At 39.7% G+C, this 15,633-nt stretch overlaps 1 protein-coding gene across 3 annotated transcripts in view; it reads right to left on the bottom strand.

Moving 5' to 3' along the window:
* Eip75B (Ecdysone-induced protein 75B) overlaps positions 1 to 15,633 on the bottom strand; it is a 134,073-nt gene that overhangs the window by 61,059 nt on the left and 57,381 nt on the right. The gene's annotated exons all lie outside the window — the stretch shown is intronic.

Genomic DNA, 15,633 nt, shown 5'->3' with positions numbered 1-15,633 from the left:
TTCTCTCGGCAAGAAAAAGTCACCTAATAAAATTGGAACGTATTCAATATCGTTGTCTGCGTATTGCCCTTGGCTGTATGCACTCAACGCATAACATGAGTCTCGAGGTTCTGGCAGGAGTAACACCCCTCCAGAACCGTTTCTGGGAGCTCTCTCTCAGAATACTAATCAAATGCGGAGTGACGAACACACTTATAATTGCAAATTTTGAAGAAATTCTTGGGCTGAACACACAATCTCGATTTATGAGAATCTACCACCACTACATATCGTCGGATATGTGTCTTCCTTGTTATACTCCAGACCGTGTTCACTTCACCAATCGCAGTTCCTCAATTGAATATGATCTGACCATGAAACAAGCAACTCATGGGATTCCCGATCAACTTCGACCTATTATTATCCCACGTATTTTTACTGAAAAGTACCAACAAGTCAATTGCATGAAAAGATATTTTACAGACGGGTCCCGTCTCAATGGATCCACTGGCTTCGGTGTCTTCAATGAAAACTCTAGCGTCTTCCGCAAACTTCAGGAACCTTGTTCCGTTTTTGTTGCTGAGCTGGCAGCAATCAACTTCGCATTGGGGATGATTTCCAATATGCCCACAGACCATTACTTCATCTTCACGGATAGTCTCAGTTCGATTGAGGCTATTCGGTCGATGAAACAAGGTAGGCACTCATCTTATTTCCTTTCAAAGGTAAGGGAGCAGATGTGTGTGCTGGTCGAAAGATCATATATGATTACCTTTGTATGGGTCCCCTCACATTGCTCAATCCCAGGCAATGAGAAGGCGGACTCTCTCGCAAAGGTGGGCGCGCAGGAAGGCGAATTATATGACAGGCAAATTTCACACGATGAATTTTACCATTTAGTGCGTCAGAGTACCCTTTCGAGTTGGCAAACCGATTGGGACACTGGAAATCTTGGACGGTGGTTACATTCAATTATTCCTAATGTTTCTTCGAGAGCGTGGTTTAAAGGCTTGGGCTTAAGTCGTGACTTCATTCGGGTGATGAGTAGACTTATGTCCAACCACTACTCGCTAGATGCTCATCTCAATAGAATAAACCTCGCGGACAGCAACATCTGTCAGTGTGGAAACGGTTACGATGACATCGAACACGCAGTTTGGCAATGTACGGATAATGACGCCGCCAGAGAGCGACTTTTGAATACCCTCGAGGCCCAAGGAAGACAACCCTATGTTCCTATCAGAGACTTGTTGGCAACTCGCGATGTCTGCTATATGCAGTCCGTTTATGTGTTTCTTCAAATGTCTAGTATAAGAATTTAATTCCTTTGTCTTTTGTCTCTCTTTATTAGTTTTTGTTTGTCTTGTCCCCCCGTCTCGATGAGTCTCATCGTCGCCCACTGGTCACCCACCATAGCCGGTCGAACTCCAGACGAAGCTAGAACAGCACTACTATTCATACTGGCGACAACGCTCTGATGAGACAACGAAACCCTACCCCAAGCTCCTCCCCTGATCCTATCCTTCAACAATGTACCCCTCTAACCTCGAGTAAGCCGCGAGTAATCGGCCCAACTCCTACTAGACATAGAATTAAGTGAATTTTGTTACAAACAGTGAACAATGAATTATCGGCTCCGTAAAGCTAACGCGATTGAGCCTTCCAAATAAACGAAATGGATAAAAAAAAAAAAGACAGACAGACGGTTAGGCTTTCCACGCTTGACCAATTTCCTGCTCTTCAATGAAGTGGTTCTTTTTTTTCTGTTATCATTATTGTTTTCGGTGGGTAAAAGTCTGTAGGTAGGTATATAGTGATCGTAGTTCACAATTGCGAATCGAAAAAAAAAAACAATCCGAAAGAAAGTAATTCGATTTCTCAGAGCTAATTAGGCTAGTAGTGTGCGGACGGTATACGACTCAGATTCCAGCGCGCTTTTTCACGAACGAGCTTTTCTTCATTATCACCATCTGGCACGGACGGAGGGTCTATTGAATAGTTTTACGCGCACATTGGCTTGGCATTAGTTGGTTTAATTGGCTGTTTTTTTTTGTGGGCTATCAATTTTTGCGCCTTTGTCTTAATGGGTGGTGGTTACTTTTGGTTTGGTGTGATTAAATCGATCGCGGCTAGTTGGGAGTAGATTTGATTTTCAAATATACATCTAAATCTTAAAAACAATGGAAAAAGCATTGAAAAGTGAAATTTCATGGGAGATGAGAGAAAAGTACGACTCTCACTGTCAATCAAATGATTCGTTAATTAATACACAAAGAAGCTAATGATCTTCTGACTTGGTAATTGAAAAGCTCTCTATATTTTTTTTAGCTTCTCAGGAAAGTTATTTACCATCTGAGTGTCTTTGGTAGATCAAGTGGCCATATCAAATGCCTAGGACCACATGGGTCACCTCCGGAGATGTTCCGGGCGCTCCGGGGAAGAAGTTAGTTTGTGATTCGGATAATACCGATCATGCGATGCCGCAAATCACATGCGAATTAAATATTAGCAGTTTTTGTGCAATCTCGTAAATTTCACTCTCCTGGGTTACATCTTCCTTATTGGGAGCTGAGGAGACATAGAGCTGCATCATATTGTATGTAAAATAATTATTATTTTCATTGCGGAATACCAGTTTTTTTATCCATATAAATGTATTTTCATTATTACGTATTTTAATGTTCTGATATATTTCATTTCTCCATTACATATGTTTAATATATATATAAATAAATACTGGGTTGAGAGGGAGCATCCCTGACCTGAAACTGGACGATTGGAGTGGTATGACAACCGGAGTCTAGGAGGGAATAAACACTATCATTTTCTTTATCCTACCGATTCGATTGTGATGGTGTGAATTCTACTCCAACAGTTTCAGTGAGATTGACGCGCCCTTCTTAACAAACCATCCTGTAGGAAGCTTAATAAGTATTGCGAATTGCGTTATTCGATTTGTTGGATCGTATCGTTGGAAGGAGATTCTTAAATTCCCGTGGATTTCGCGTAAGTGCCTCTGCTTACGGGTCCACCCCACCGTTTTTGGCCCTTCATACAGCGATATTGTGAATTCAGATCGGTAGCTCAAATTGATCTTGCTATTAAGTGGAGCTGCATACAAGACAAGATCTTCGAAGGGATGGTGGCTACCTTACATACATACATACATACATCTCGTAAATTTCACTCTCCTGTTATATTCTTCCGAAGAGATCAAATTTAATTAGACAATGACCTAATCAATAAATACTGGAAACTCTACAAAAGTAGGAAATTTTAAAAAGGTAGCTGAATAATTTCAGCTCTGACAATCCGCTAATACTAAATACCATCTAAATTCAAATAATACAAAACAATTAATCTAATTGTTCAACAGCATAAAACCACAAGACAAGTCGAGAAAACTAGGATATGGATTCGGATCCAGTCGCTGATTGGTTGACTTTGCGGTTAACGATTGGTTAAATGTTGAGCAGTGTGATTGATTCAGCATGGATAATTTCCAACATGTATTGCAGGAGAGGATAAAGAAACTGAGAAGAACAACATCGGATATTATCTTATCATAAAACCTATTGTTTTTTTCAAATAAAAATACAATACAAATTTATTTGTATCATTCAATTGATTTCAACTCAATTTGTTGTTCAGTGTCTTTAATATTTTTTCAAATGTACAATTCAGTGACAATATTATTTAAGGCATGGTTTATGCATGATGTGATTTCGCAATCTTTAGAATGTTTCATAAAATATTATATCTTTTTTGTGTCACTTATGTATATGTTAAAATCACCAATTATAAGTTGTAAGACAAAAGGTTCAAGGACAAATGGTCAATGGACATAATTTCGAAGGAAAAACAAAAGCTCGAATGGACAAAAGGTCGTATGGACAAAAGTTCAAATGTAATTTATGTGGACAACAAGTCTAAATGGACAACAAGTCGAATGGACAAAACGTCGAATGAACAAAAAGTCGAATGAATTTAAAAGATACAAAGGCCGAACGCTCAAAAGGTTCAATGGACAAATGGTCGAATTTTTATGGGACAAAAGGTCGAACGAACAACAAATCAAAATGGACAAAAGTTCGAATGAACCTAAAAGTCGAATGAAATTATAAAGGACAAAAGATTGAAATGAACAAAAGGTCAAATAAATTTTCGTTGATCATCATAATCATCATCATCATACAATGTCAGAAAGGAAAAATGCTATGCAAAGCAAGTAAACCAAGCTTTGGCTTTGAGTAACCTAACTGAAATGCTTGAAGATGACTCCTCCTTTAAAACATGAGCAGTTCTATGGTCGATAAATGTTATTGAACCATTATGCTGAAAATGCTCGAAAGTTATTGAAGTTAAGACCTTCTTTGTAACATGAGCAGTTGTTTGACAGATAAAAGCTGTTGAACACTCCAGGTGGAAATGCTTTAAAGTAATTACTTGAAAAAAAAAATTGAAAATTTTTTAAGTACTTGAAATTAACTATTTTTTGTAACATGAGCAGACCATTTGTCCATTCGACCTTTTGGAAATAAAGTTATGTACTTTGACTATATGTTTTAGTGTTACTTCTGCGTGAAGTCAACGATTTACATAGTTGAAGATGCTAATTTCAAATAACAGACTGTAGTGGTAATTTTCATACGATAGATGGAGTAGATGAAAACATAGAGTTGATAGTTCCGTTAAGGCCCACGCACCTTAGATCTGGATCTGACGCGTTGCGGCAAAGTGTCAGCAAAATCTATTGTCTAACTGTCAAATTTACGTCAACGCAGCGCAAACGGATCTAATGTGTGTGGGCCTTTAGAGTACGGCAGTGTGAAAATTGCATATAGATATTAGAATAGCGAGCTAGGACAACTTTTAAGGAAGGTACAAATCGGTTTTTTCATCTCTCTTTACCAAACTCCCCCTTTGGAGAGGGATGGTGAGGGGTGTCCCCCCCGTAACCACTGGCAAAAAGAGATAAAAACCGACCGCTCAAATACCAACGGTGTGTTTGAAACAGTTCTACCGATTTTTTACCTCACTTCAGTTGTTATTTGAAGGAAGGCATCCAGTCGTAGGTTTGGAAATTGCAACTATTGTTTACCCCTACCACGATATGTGCTCCTGTCATCGTCGACTTGACGATCTCGAGGGGACACGGGTGGGGTAGGTGCTGCTACTTTTCCTACCTTTCGACCATTGACAGTAATTGATGGTATGCTCCCATCCAGAGTTATGTACTGTTGAAAACAATGGCGATGGGCACCGATCTTTCAGCAGAGCAAATAAAACGCACAATTGCAATATTTGCCACATGAAAGATCGGTGCCCATCGCCATTGTTTTCAACACTACAAAGAACTTCGGTGTTTTCTCGCATTGGAATAGCCAAAGAGCGATTTGCTCTTCCAATGCGCCCGTGCCGTCGCTTGCTTTCACTGATCTATTGTGACTGTGATCATTGACAGCACGGGCGTGTCCGAGAAAACCCCGAAGAACGACAAACAAACACACAAAATATCACACATTTCTTCAAGGGGCTCGTCGAGCGTTTGCAAACGCAACATGTACTTTGACTATATGTTTTAGTATTACTTCTGCGTGTTATGTTATGTGTTTTTAAAAATGAAGTTGATATACTTTAAACAAAACACATGGGGTCATATGTTTAGCTTATCTCAAGAAAAAATAGCAGATTCAGTGATCTAGAAGACAGTTAATGTTAGTGCCTTCAGTAAAATAAAACTGCATATCAGTGTGTTGGTAGAATTTAGACGAATCCGAACACTGCATAGTGGTTCCAAAGTCTTCTATAGTAGTAAACAATTGTTTGCGCCTCAACCATTAGTTTTAGGTAAATAGTGTATTAAGGAAAGTGTCTCCATTCGTTTTGACCAGTGGCGTTTCCTTAACCTCGATCTACCTGTGGACCAAGTCTCAAAACATAAACAATTATCAAAATAATGCTTGCAATGGATAGATATTGAGTAATCTAGATGGCTAACTCGTGTTCAACTGCTGTTGACACGAAACCCTCCTCCACTTCAGTCAGTCAAGATCTCATTCGAATATTTGCTACTATGAGAAGATTAAGTGTATTTTTCAACCGATTATGGCATTAATTCTCGTTTTGAAAGTTGGTACACAAAAAAAAGTGAGGTTTCGGGACGCCACTGGTTTTAACCAATCATTATTAGGCTTTTTTTTCCTTGATTTGTTTTCCGTCTATCTTGTTTTCGGTACTACCGACGCCAGGCACCCATCAACTCATGGACCGGGGACCAACGGCTTTACTTCCCAAAGGAAGGCGTGATCAGAGATTTTATGCCTCAGAAAATCCCGACGGCGCCTACTGAAATTGAATTCAGGCCCTTTGGGGTGAGAGGCAGCTTACCACTACATCACTGGCGCCGCTATTATTGGAAATGATCACCGACTTCGGCAATTTATTACCGAACTCTCAACAGCTGAACTGTTCGGTAAAATTCAGACGTTTCAATTCATTAATTTTAAAAAGCTTAACCACAAGATAAGATTCGATTACTTAAATTAGGTTGGAAGAGTCTTGAAACTGCTTTTTAGCTTCATAAGGGTCAAAGTTTTACCGAACATTCAGCTGTTGAAAGTGCCGAAGTGGGTAATAATTTCTAACTGTGTTAAAAAGCAAAGCAATTGTTTTGTTTTAATTCTCATTTAAAAATCAAGTGAGATGGAAGGCAACGAAGAAAATATAATTGTACACAGATAAAGCAGCTCTTTCAAATGATATATAAATAACGACGTATTTTTTTTTATTAAATTAAAGATATGCACGAAAAATAAACTCCTCCTTATAGTGTGACGTACTTACTAATCGCACCTAATCTCTCTTTTTCAAATATAACTTGAAGTTTAAATCTCAGACACTGCACTATGGTCCCAAAACCGTATTTAGCAAGATACAAATGTTTGCACTTAAACTATTAGTTTAAGGTTAATGGTGTCTTCTGTGAAGTATATTTCTTGGCACAATATTGTTCGGAAAAGCTATAGCACAATTTTTTTGAAGCAACTTCTTGTTTTATACTGGTTTTAAAAGCAGAGCTTAGGGTGACCCTTAAAATATAAGTTCTTCTACATTAACTTTTTATTTATTGATTTCTCGCAAATTATTTTTTTTCCCTTGATTTGTTTTCCGTCGATCTTGTTTTCCGTGCTGAGCACCAATGCTACCGACGCCAGGGAGGCAGCTCCCACACCTAGACCCTACCTATCGACCCATCAACTCATGAACTGGGGACCAACGGCTTTACTTCCCTTCCGAAGGAAGGCGTGATCAGAGATGTTATGCCTCAGAACATCCCGGCGGCGCCGACTGGGATTGAACCCAGGCCTGCTGGGGTGCGAGGTAATCACGCTTACCACTACACCACCGGCGCCGCTAATCGCAAATTATTTGTTCAAGAGACATTTATAACTTTTGATGGTGCATGTTTTTGTTCTCTTTCTGTTGGAAATGTTGCTATTTTAATATGTTAATATATCATTTTTTTCCTCTGTTCGGGACCTAACACTACTGCGACCAGTAAATTGAACTATTGTAGTATATCCCGTGTCCTTAGTTTAGTGCATGTCGTATTACTCCATCACTATTGAGAAATGATGAAGTATTCGATTTTTTTTATAGTTGCCACTCTTGCATTTATCGCAAGGATCCGACTCTAATTGAAAGGTCCCGCTATTTATACCCTTCGGAGTGTTGAAACATCCTCCAAAGGCGCGTTCTTTTTCCAGTCAAAATTTGGATCCCTTAGCAACAAAATTAAGGTACACACTTAGAAAAAATTATGTAAATTTAGGTGCTCTGAGACTGACATATACGAGCGTCAATTTTGACTTAAAATTGAGTCATAATAGACACAAAATTCAGCTCAATCAAACGAATTTTCGAACTTTTCAGTCTCGGAGCACTTAATTTTACATGACATGTTTGTTTACGTCTCATCCTTTATGTCAAAGTTGGATTCCGTCACATGTAAGATTAGGTATTTCTAAGTGTGTATGGCACCGATAATGACCATGCATCAGAACCCTAGTCTTAACCACTTCAAACTAGGGAACAACGAATAGAATCACATCTATGAAGACAACTAACTCATTTTTTCCTTGTTTCAAGATCATCCTCGGTAGACAAAGCCGAGTCTTGTCACTATCAACAAGGCATAAAAAGTAACAAGGACTAAGATTTCTGAAAAATCCTGTTCACCTAGTTAGAAGTAGTCAGGACTAGGAATCGGTGGTAGATCTTACAACTAGTAATTTACAACTTTTTTTGGTTTAACTACTTTAACTAACGTTAAAAAAGGACGTGTTTTTTTTCGCGAAAGTCGTCAATAACTTTTCTACTAAAAGAGGTAGCAAATTGACTGCTTCAGCAAAAATGTGCGCCTTCCAAAGTTTTAAAAGGGTCTAGAATAAATCATTTGCGAGGGGTCAATGTATAAGCAAAATAATTTTAAAAAATCTGATCATTCAGCCATTACTCTAAGTAAGCGGTTCTCAAAATATGTTGTTGATTACAACCCTCTTTAATAAATTGCATAAGTTCGCGATCCATCATCACTGAATACAAATATTGTTAGGCAAAAATAAGGTCAAACTGCATAATTCCCTGAAACACACAAAACAGAATAGAATAGAAACAGCTTATAAACTAAAATAATAAAAAAAATAGTTGAAATTGTTAAAAACGACAAAATTACCAAATTAGATTGAAAATACGATCAATAAATATTAAACTGAAATGGCTTGGAAATACTAAAATGGCTTAGAATAAATTTAAATCTACCAAAATGACCATTGTATCACTAAAATGGCCTGACAAATTTTATAATAAACTTGAAAATGACAAGTCTCATAATAATCTTGAATTGCCAAAAAAGACACAAAAAAAGTCAAAATGGCTTAGATGTTCCAAACTGGCATTGAAACGCCAAAATGGGCTTGAAATCGCCAAAATATCCTAAAAACAACAACACAACAACAATTTATTTTAACGTAACAGATAAATTTCGCAAGAGATTTTATCAACATATGCTCAAGTTGTCAACTTATTTAGTTTAGATTACAATGATAAAAAGTTAAATAATATTAATCGATATTAATAAACAATAGGAAATCGTTATTTTGAACCACCCTAATACATATCCAGCATTTTTGAGTGACCTTGGGGCAAACGGCCAAAACTAACTATCATGCTTCTGAACCTTTCATGCGACAAACTAAATTTCAAGAATTTACAGTCTTATCGCGTGTTTTTGTTCTTATTGGATGGATTCAAGGATCATTTTTCGGATTCATATGGATAAATAGGGAAAAAATTATAGTAAATGTAATAATTCGTAATTATTTTTAAAATCATGGATTCATGGATATTCTATAAGTTGAAAATTCTATAATTCAGTTGTCCCTTCAAAAACAACTGTAATTTATAAAATAATCAAAAACTCAGGTGGTTTTGACGTCTCCAGCAATTTTATTCAGTGCATCTCAAGGTCAACTTTGTCAAGAAATCAAGTCTCTATTACGCTTCGTTCAAAAGATATTAAATATAACTTCTTAAACATGGATGAACTGAACTGAAATTTTTCATTCACTAAGTAGGACTTGTATAGCTGAGTATTTCTGCCGAAGAAATCAAATTGCTAAGACGTCACACCCCGAGGAGTTAATAATTCTGTCCAGCTAAACTGTATATACGGCACACTGTGTCCCACCTCATTTCAAGAGCCACATGTGAAAAGGGCATACAAGCTTTTTATAAACAAACCTTTGTAGGCCCTTTCTCGCCAACCGACGGTCGCCCACGCAAACCAACAACATCATCGGGAAGGGGAAAGCTTCCCCTACCCGCTAATGTTAAGGGTTTGCGTTGGTGTCATATGAGTGCCGAGAAAAGGGCATAAGAAGGTTTGTTTGCAAAAAGATTGTATGCCCTTTTCACATGTTGTTCTTGATTTGAGGATTATTTGCGCCACTACTTGGCATTTCAGTACGACTGTTTATATTTTATTCGAATTTTAAAATAAATTGGATTTCAAATCGATGTCAAGTAAACTGAATTGAAGGTTTATCTATTAAGAATCTGGTTTCGGGCCAAACCAATCTAGTATTCAAAACCATACCCTCTAATGTTACTCTAAAACGATCTCATTGTAATTGAATAAGCAAAAGTATGTTTTGCCTGAATTCGATGAAATCTCGATTTAAATTTCTATGATCAACTTTACAGCTCACATGCAGCAGCAGCTTAGTTCTCAAACAAACAAAAAACGCCACATCCCAAACGTAATTACCCCGAATGATACGAGTTTTCCATTTTGTTATCAAAAATCGTGCATCTTTCTAGGTGTGCACTCGATCTCTGTCTGGCCTCGTTCATTTCTCCTCCTTCTCATCTCCACTATCATAGCAAGCGCCGAGGTAATTTCAGCACCGCGAAAATTTTACTTTCATCGAGCCATTTCTTTTTCGCCCTCTTCGATAGCTCTGCCCGGCTGCTGTGTGCAGGCGAGGGGTGTCGGAGAAAATTGCCGGCTAGTGAAAAGCGAAACGCACCACGAAAAGTGAAACCCATTTCGTGTTGATTTTCGGTATCACTAGGTTAGAGACTTTTTCTTCGGTGGTCGGTGGTATGATTAGTAGATTCGATGATCGCTTTTCCACGCTTTGATGTTTGAAAGAAAAGGAGGGCTCCGGAGGTCGTTGACCCATCGCCCGTTGGCGTTCATTTTTCTCCCACCCTATGGTTCGTTGAGAGGAATGAACTTCCTTTGGGTAAGAGTTGAACTAGCCTTCGGCTAAAAATCTCTGAAATAAAGATTTAAAAAAATTCCTTTGGGTTTCAACAAGCCTTAACTGACACCGATCAAAGCAGTTTATTGGTAATCTAGAGAAAAATTAGCATTTGGCGTCAGATTATTTGACAACCGCAAATTTAATAGCATGCTGATTTTTTTCCCCTTGAAATGGTAACATCATAAAAAAAAAGATCATGAAACATCAGCTGCATTAAAAATTCATAACTTAACAAAAAACTTCATCTTCTGATGATGATAAAACATGGCGAAAATTTCCCTTTCAATGGGGGGGCACCACTAGCCCAAATAGCGAGCATTGCTCTGTCTTACCCAGTCCCAGCTCAGGTGTCATTACCCTCTCTCTCTCTCTCTCTCTCTCTTCTACTATCTATCTCTCTTTCTATGCTTTACTGTTCGCACTTTTCCCAGCAAGCAGACGCCAACTGTGATCGTATCCAATTTCCAATAGAGCATACCTAGTGCTGCGAAAAATAATAATAGAAGCACTGCACACCCCACAGACGCCCAAACGAAAGTGAAAAGTAAAAGTTTTTTTTTTTCAGCATGTCGTTCCGACTTTCCGAAATGTTTTGTATATATTGCACACCACCGGTCGGCAGGCTCTCTGGCTCTGCTCGCTGCTAGGCCAGCGAGCGCGCAATGTGGCAGTTTATGTTGGCTTTCTTTTCTGTGTTTTTACATTCATTAATTCATTCCTCGAGCGAGTGAGGTCTTTGACATTACAATGGTCCAAAGCAGGCCGGTCCGGTACCCACCGGTACGGGTAGCGGGAGATATCGAAAATTGATCAATCGAACCGCGTGTCAAACCGGATGAACTGGCCGGGTTGCTACGATCATGGTGTGGCTTTTCTTTTTTACTGTCAATTTATTTCGATCGAATACATTGTCTGAAACCGAAAGTGGCTCTCGTGCAAAACCGGCATTTGCTACTACCCGTGCAGTAATCCTTCGTACACCCTAAGTTGATTGCTCGAAAAACGTGAATTGGGAAAAAAGGAATTCACAATTGCTCGGGCGGCATTGAAATCTTTCTTCCGATAGAAAAAAAAAAAAAACAGACGTGATTTATTGCCATCTTTCCAGCTATCCCTCGTGAAGTCGAATCTATTTCTGATTCATCATGACCTTTTCCCTTCAATTTTTCCCCCTACACACCAACACATCCCGCACATAGTTCGTTGCCCTCGCTAGGTCAGATAGTTTCTTCTAAGCATTCGGATTTTCGTCTTCTCCCTTGTGCACCATCTTTCCAACGGCATCGGATTTTTCCATACCCACTTTCAGGCCATTCACCCTCCCCGATGGGACAAATCCATTTATTTTCTTTCCATCGAGACCAGGGTTGCTTTTACTCACTTCCCTATAAACAAAGTTTTTCGGAACTATGAAATCATTTGATGTTTATAATGATATTCTGTACTTGTAAGAAAGGGGTGGTAATGTACGTGTTTGACACATTAAACCTGTCGTTTTCGCTTTAAAGGGTCACAATCTGTGATTTAATTATTCGTGAGCGCTCACTCTGGGTGAACGCTCAGGAATCATAAACAGCAAAAATTATATAAATTTACAGCAAACATACAGCATTAAAACCTAAATTTAACATAAAAGTATTTCATTCAATTGGATTGACTTTTATATGCATCTGTGTTTTTAAACTGCAGTGAAAGTTTAAATTGAAATTTATTTAGTTTTCAACAAAAAGCGATATAAATTTACATGAACGTGTAAATTTAAGCTTTAAATCATTTAAGTTTTACTCGATAAACGTGTAATTTTATATTTAAAAATTTCCTCCAGTGGGTTGTTGAAAATTACAAAATAATCTGTGTACAATCGCTGATTGTGACTACCTGAAAGCGAAATTGACAGATTTTATGTTTTAAACACATACTTTTTTTGGGGGCGACCCCGGCGTAGTGGTTAGCATTCATACCTCTCACGCCAAAGTCACGAGTTCAAATCTCACCCCGGACAAGTCACGAATGACCCAAGAGCGTTAAAATGACTATAATTAAAAAAAAAAAAGCTTCTTATTGTAACTTACAACTACATAGTATCATTATTATAACATTTCCGGACTGACTTGAGATTGGGGCGTAAAACTGTGTTTTGTAAACAATAATAATTCCTCTAGCAACCTCTAAGCCCATTTTGCTCACACATCATTTCAAAACACGTTAAAATTTATTCAAATGACAAAATCTTTGGCTTTAAAATAAATAAATTGAACTGCTTAAAGTTTACCGAATAGTTCATAATACCGAAAAACCTTTTCTTATAGCGAAGTGTCTGGAAGCAACCATCAATCGAGATAAACAACGCCATGTCGGTTTTCCTAACCTCCATCTCCAGTTTCCTCACAGCCGTGCGCACGTGATCCGAGGCAGTCACCACCACCGTCGTCGTAGGAGGCTGAGCAATGGGATATGGTAACAGCTTAGCAGTCACCATTAAGACATGACGACGACGGTAGTCAAGGGTGATGAGGAAAGTCTAAGCATGCTGCTTGCTTTGCTTGGCCGAGGAAAACGAGAGTGAGAGTGTAATTCCCTCGAACAATGGCATCATAGAGGAAAGAGGAAAAAAAAAGTTCGTTGACTTGCAACATTTTCACTGCTAGAGCCTGCACTAAAAACGGAGAGTCAAACAACGAAGGTGGGAGGTGGAAGGAGCATAAAATAGAAGCATACAGCTAAGCGGTCATTGCGAGAAAAGTGACGGGGGAGCGATACTAGATGCACCACACGGAGTCTATTGAACTGTGGTAGGGTGATGTAAAACAGAAGCAAAAGACTGAGAGTCAGATCGTGGCTTAGAAATCTACTCAAAAAGGTGAAGGATCGGAACCGTTTCGGGGGGTGTTTGGCATGTGAAAGTTTGCCATTGGAGTTTATTGGCTTCGTTGCATTGCATCTCACGCGGTGCGTGTGAAATGGGTTCACTTTCACCTAGTTCCAAAGAGTAGCAGTAGCGCAAAAGGTTGTCGAACTTTAGGCGAATTTAGCTGCCAAACAGGTTTCAAATGCGAAACGGACTGAGTTTCGATCAATTACGATCCTGTTCGCATATGAATGTCGTTTGGATCAGCTCACTCAGCAAACTCGTCACCAAAATTAGCCCCCAAGGATTTCTCAGTTCTTTGACTCACTACCGCTAATCAGCTTCCTCTCACCTTGATTCTTATCTATGAATGTTTCCCAGATGACTGCGGTGGCGACGCAATCGTTCGTCCCTGAATGCGAATTGCGAGACCTTCCGGGAGTTCAGCGCCCCTTCGGGTAAAATTTTCGCGAACCTAGCTTAACAGACGAGGTCGAGCGTCAATCATCTAAATTGATTCGTACTCGGAGGTTCGTTATCTCCTGTATCGCATCGTTACAGTGCAGTGCATTACAGGTTTGGCGACCGAAACTGATAATTAGAGCGCTAAGCTTTTGGCGCGCGCTTCAGGAAGAACATTGCACACATATGGGGTGAACGTCTCGTGAATGCCAAGGTGGGACTTTTGCGGGGAACAATAAACTCGGGCTCGCTTACACACACATGATCATCATTACCGCTTAGCAGAGCTTGAACCCCTCGCGTCAACGGCCCATTTCAAGTTCAGCCTGTGCACTTGAAATCGGCTGTTTACAATATGTGACAAACAACAGTTTTACTCGCTCTCGGTCGCAGTCGCTCCCACATCGTTCGCGACATTCTCGCGCTCCCGCTCTTATTTGCGTTCTCTTCTCGCTCGCAGAACTCGGAGCGATTGACTCTTCCGGCTATCCCTGAACCCATCTTCTGATGGCTGATAGGTGCAAGAAACCATGGCCAACAAACTGTGATCGGTTCTTGCTACGCGAGTTTTACCACGCATTCCTCATAAACACGCGGGGAATGACCTCACTCTCACTCGCATGGTCACCTCGCAGCACATCTCAGCAAGCGACGAGCGACTATGAGCGCGAGCGAGGTCAACAGTTGCCTCAGCGTGTACGGGAAAATGCAGACATTTAGGCGTTTTTTTTCTTCTATGCGCTCCCCCTCGCAAAGCAGTTTATATTGTTTGTAGCGAGTCGGATCGTGGCATAGAATTGCACTCTGCCGAACGAATAAAATAAGGAAGGGAAAATCAAGGGCATTCGCCGACCCGCTCGTATGTTTCCTTGCTTCCCGAGCATAAAAATGCGAATCCAACAAGGGGGAGATAATGCGCTCTTATGCTGTGTATGCGTGCGTGCATTCTGAGTGCGCTCGGTAGTTCTTGGAAGAAACATCGAGAAGGGTCGCCAGAGAAGCATGAAAATATGAGATAGATTTATATCACACGGCCATCATTGTGGGCCGCCACGAATTGAACTCGGAAGGTTCAAGTTCAGCGATCAACGGCCGAGATGCGCTTGTACCAGCAAATAGGGAATTTAATTATGTTGCAATAGACATTTATTGTAGGCGAAAAATGCGAATTTTTCATGAAAATTCTAGAATAAGAATAAATTCTGAACGTTCAATAATAGAAACACCACAATGACCATTTCAGTACAAAACAGTAGTAGGCCCTGCAAGTCAAAGTAGGCGAAGCACAATAAAGCAAACAACATACAGCAGCAGGCTGTGAAGTGAGTCGCTGGCTCGTTTGCTTGTTCACTGTAAGCGAGCAAACGAGCGAGCGAGCACAGCACAGAGCGTAGATGGATGGATGGAATTGGAAGAGAAAGGTCAACGACTCACGGCTACGAGGGCATTGGCTTAGCTCGCTCACTCGTTGCTCGCGAATGAATGGAAGGGCAATGCACTGGTGACCGTGTA

This window comes from Ochlerotatus camptorhynchus, unplaced genomic scaffold, assembly GCF_037179485.1.
Source record: "Ochlerotatus camptorhynchus isolate MF236.1 unplaced genomic scaffold, CSIRO-AGI_Acam_v1.1 ptg000265l, whole genome shotgun sequence".
NCBI lineage: Eukaryota > Metazoa > Arthropoda > Insecta > Diptera > Culicidae > Ochlerotatus > Ochlerotatus camptorhynchus.
The sequence above is the reverse complement of the archived record's forward strand: the minus strand, read 5'-3'. Positions and strand labels throughout refer to the sequence as shown.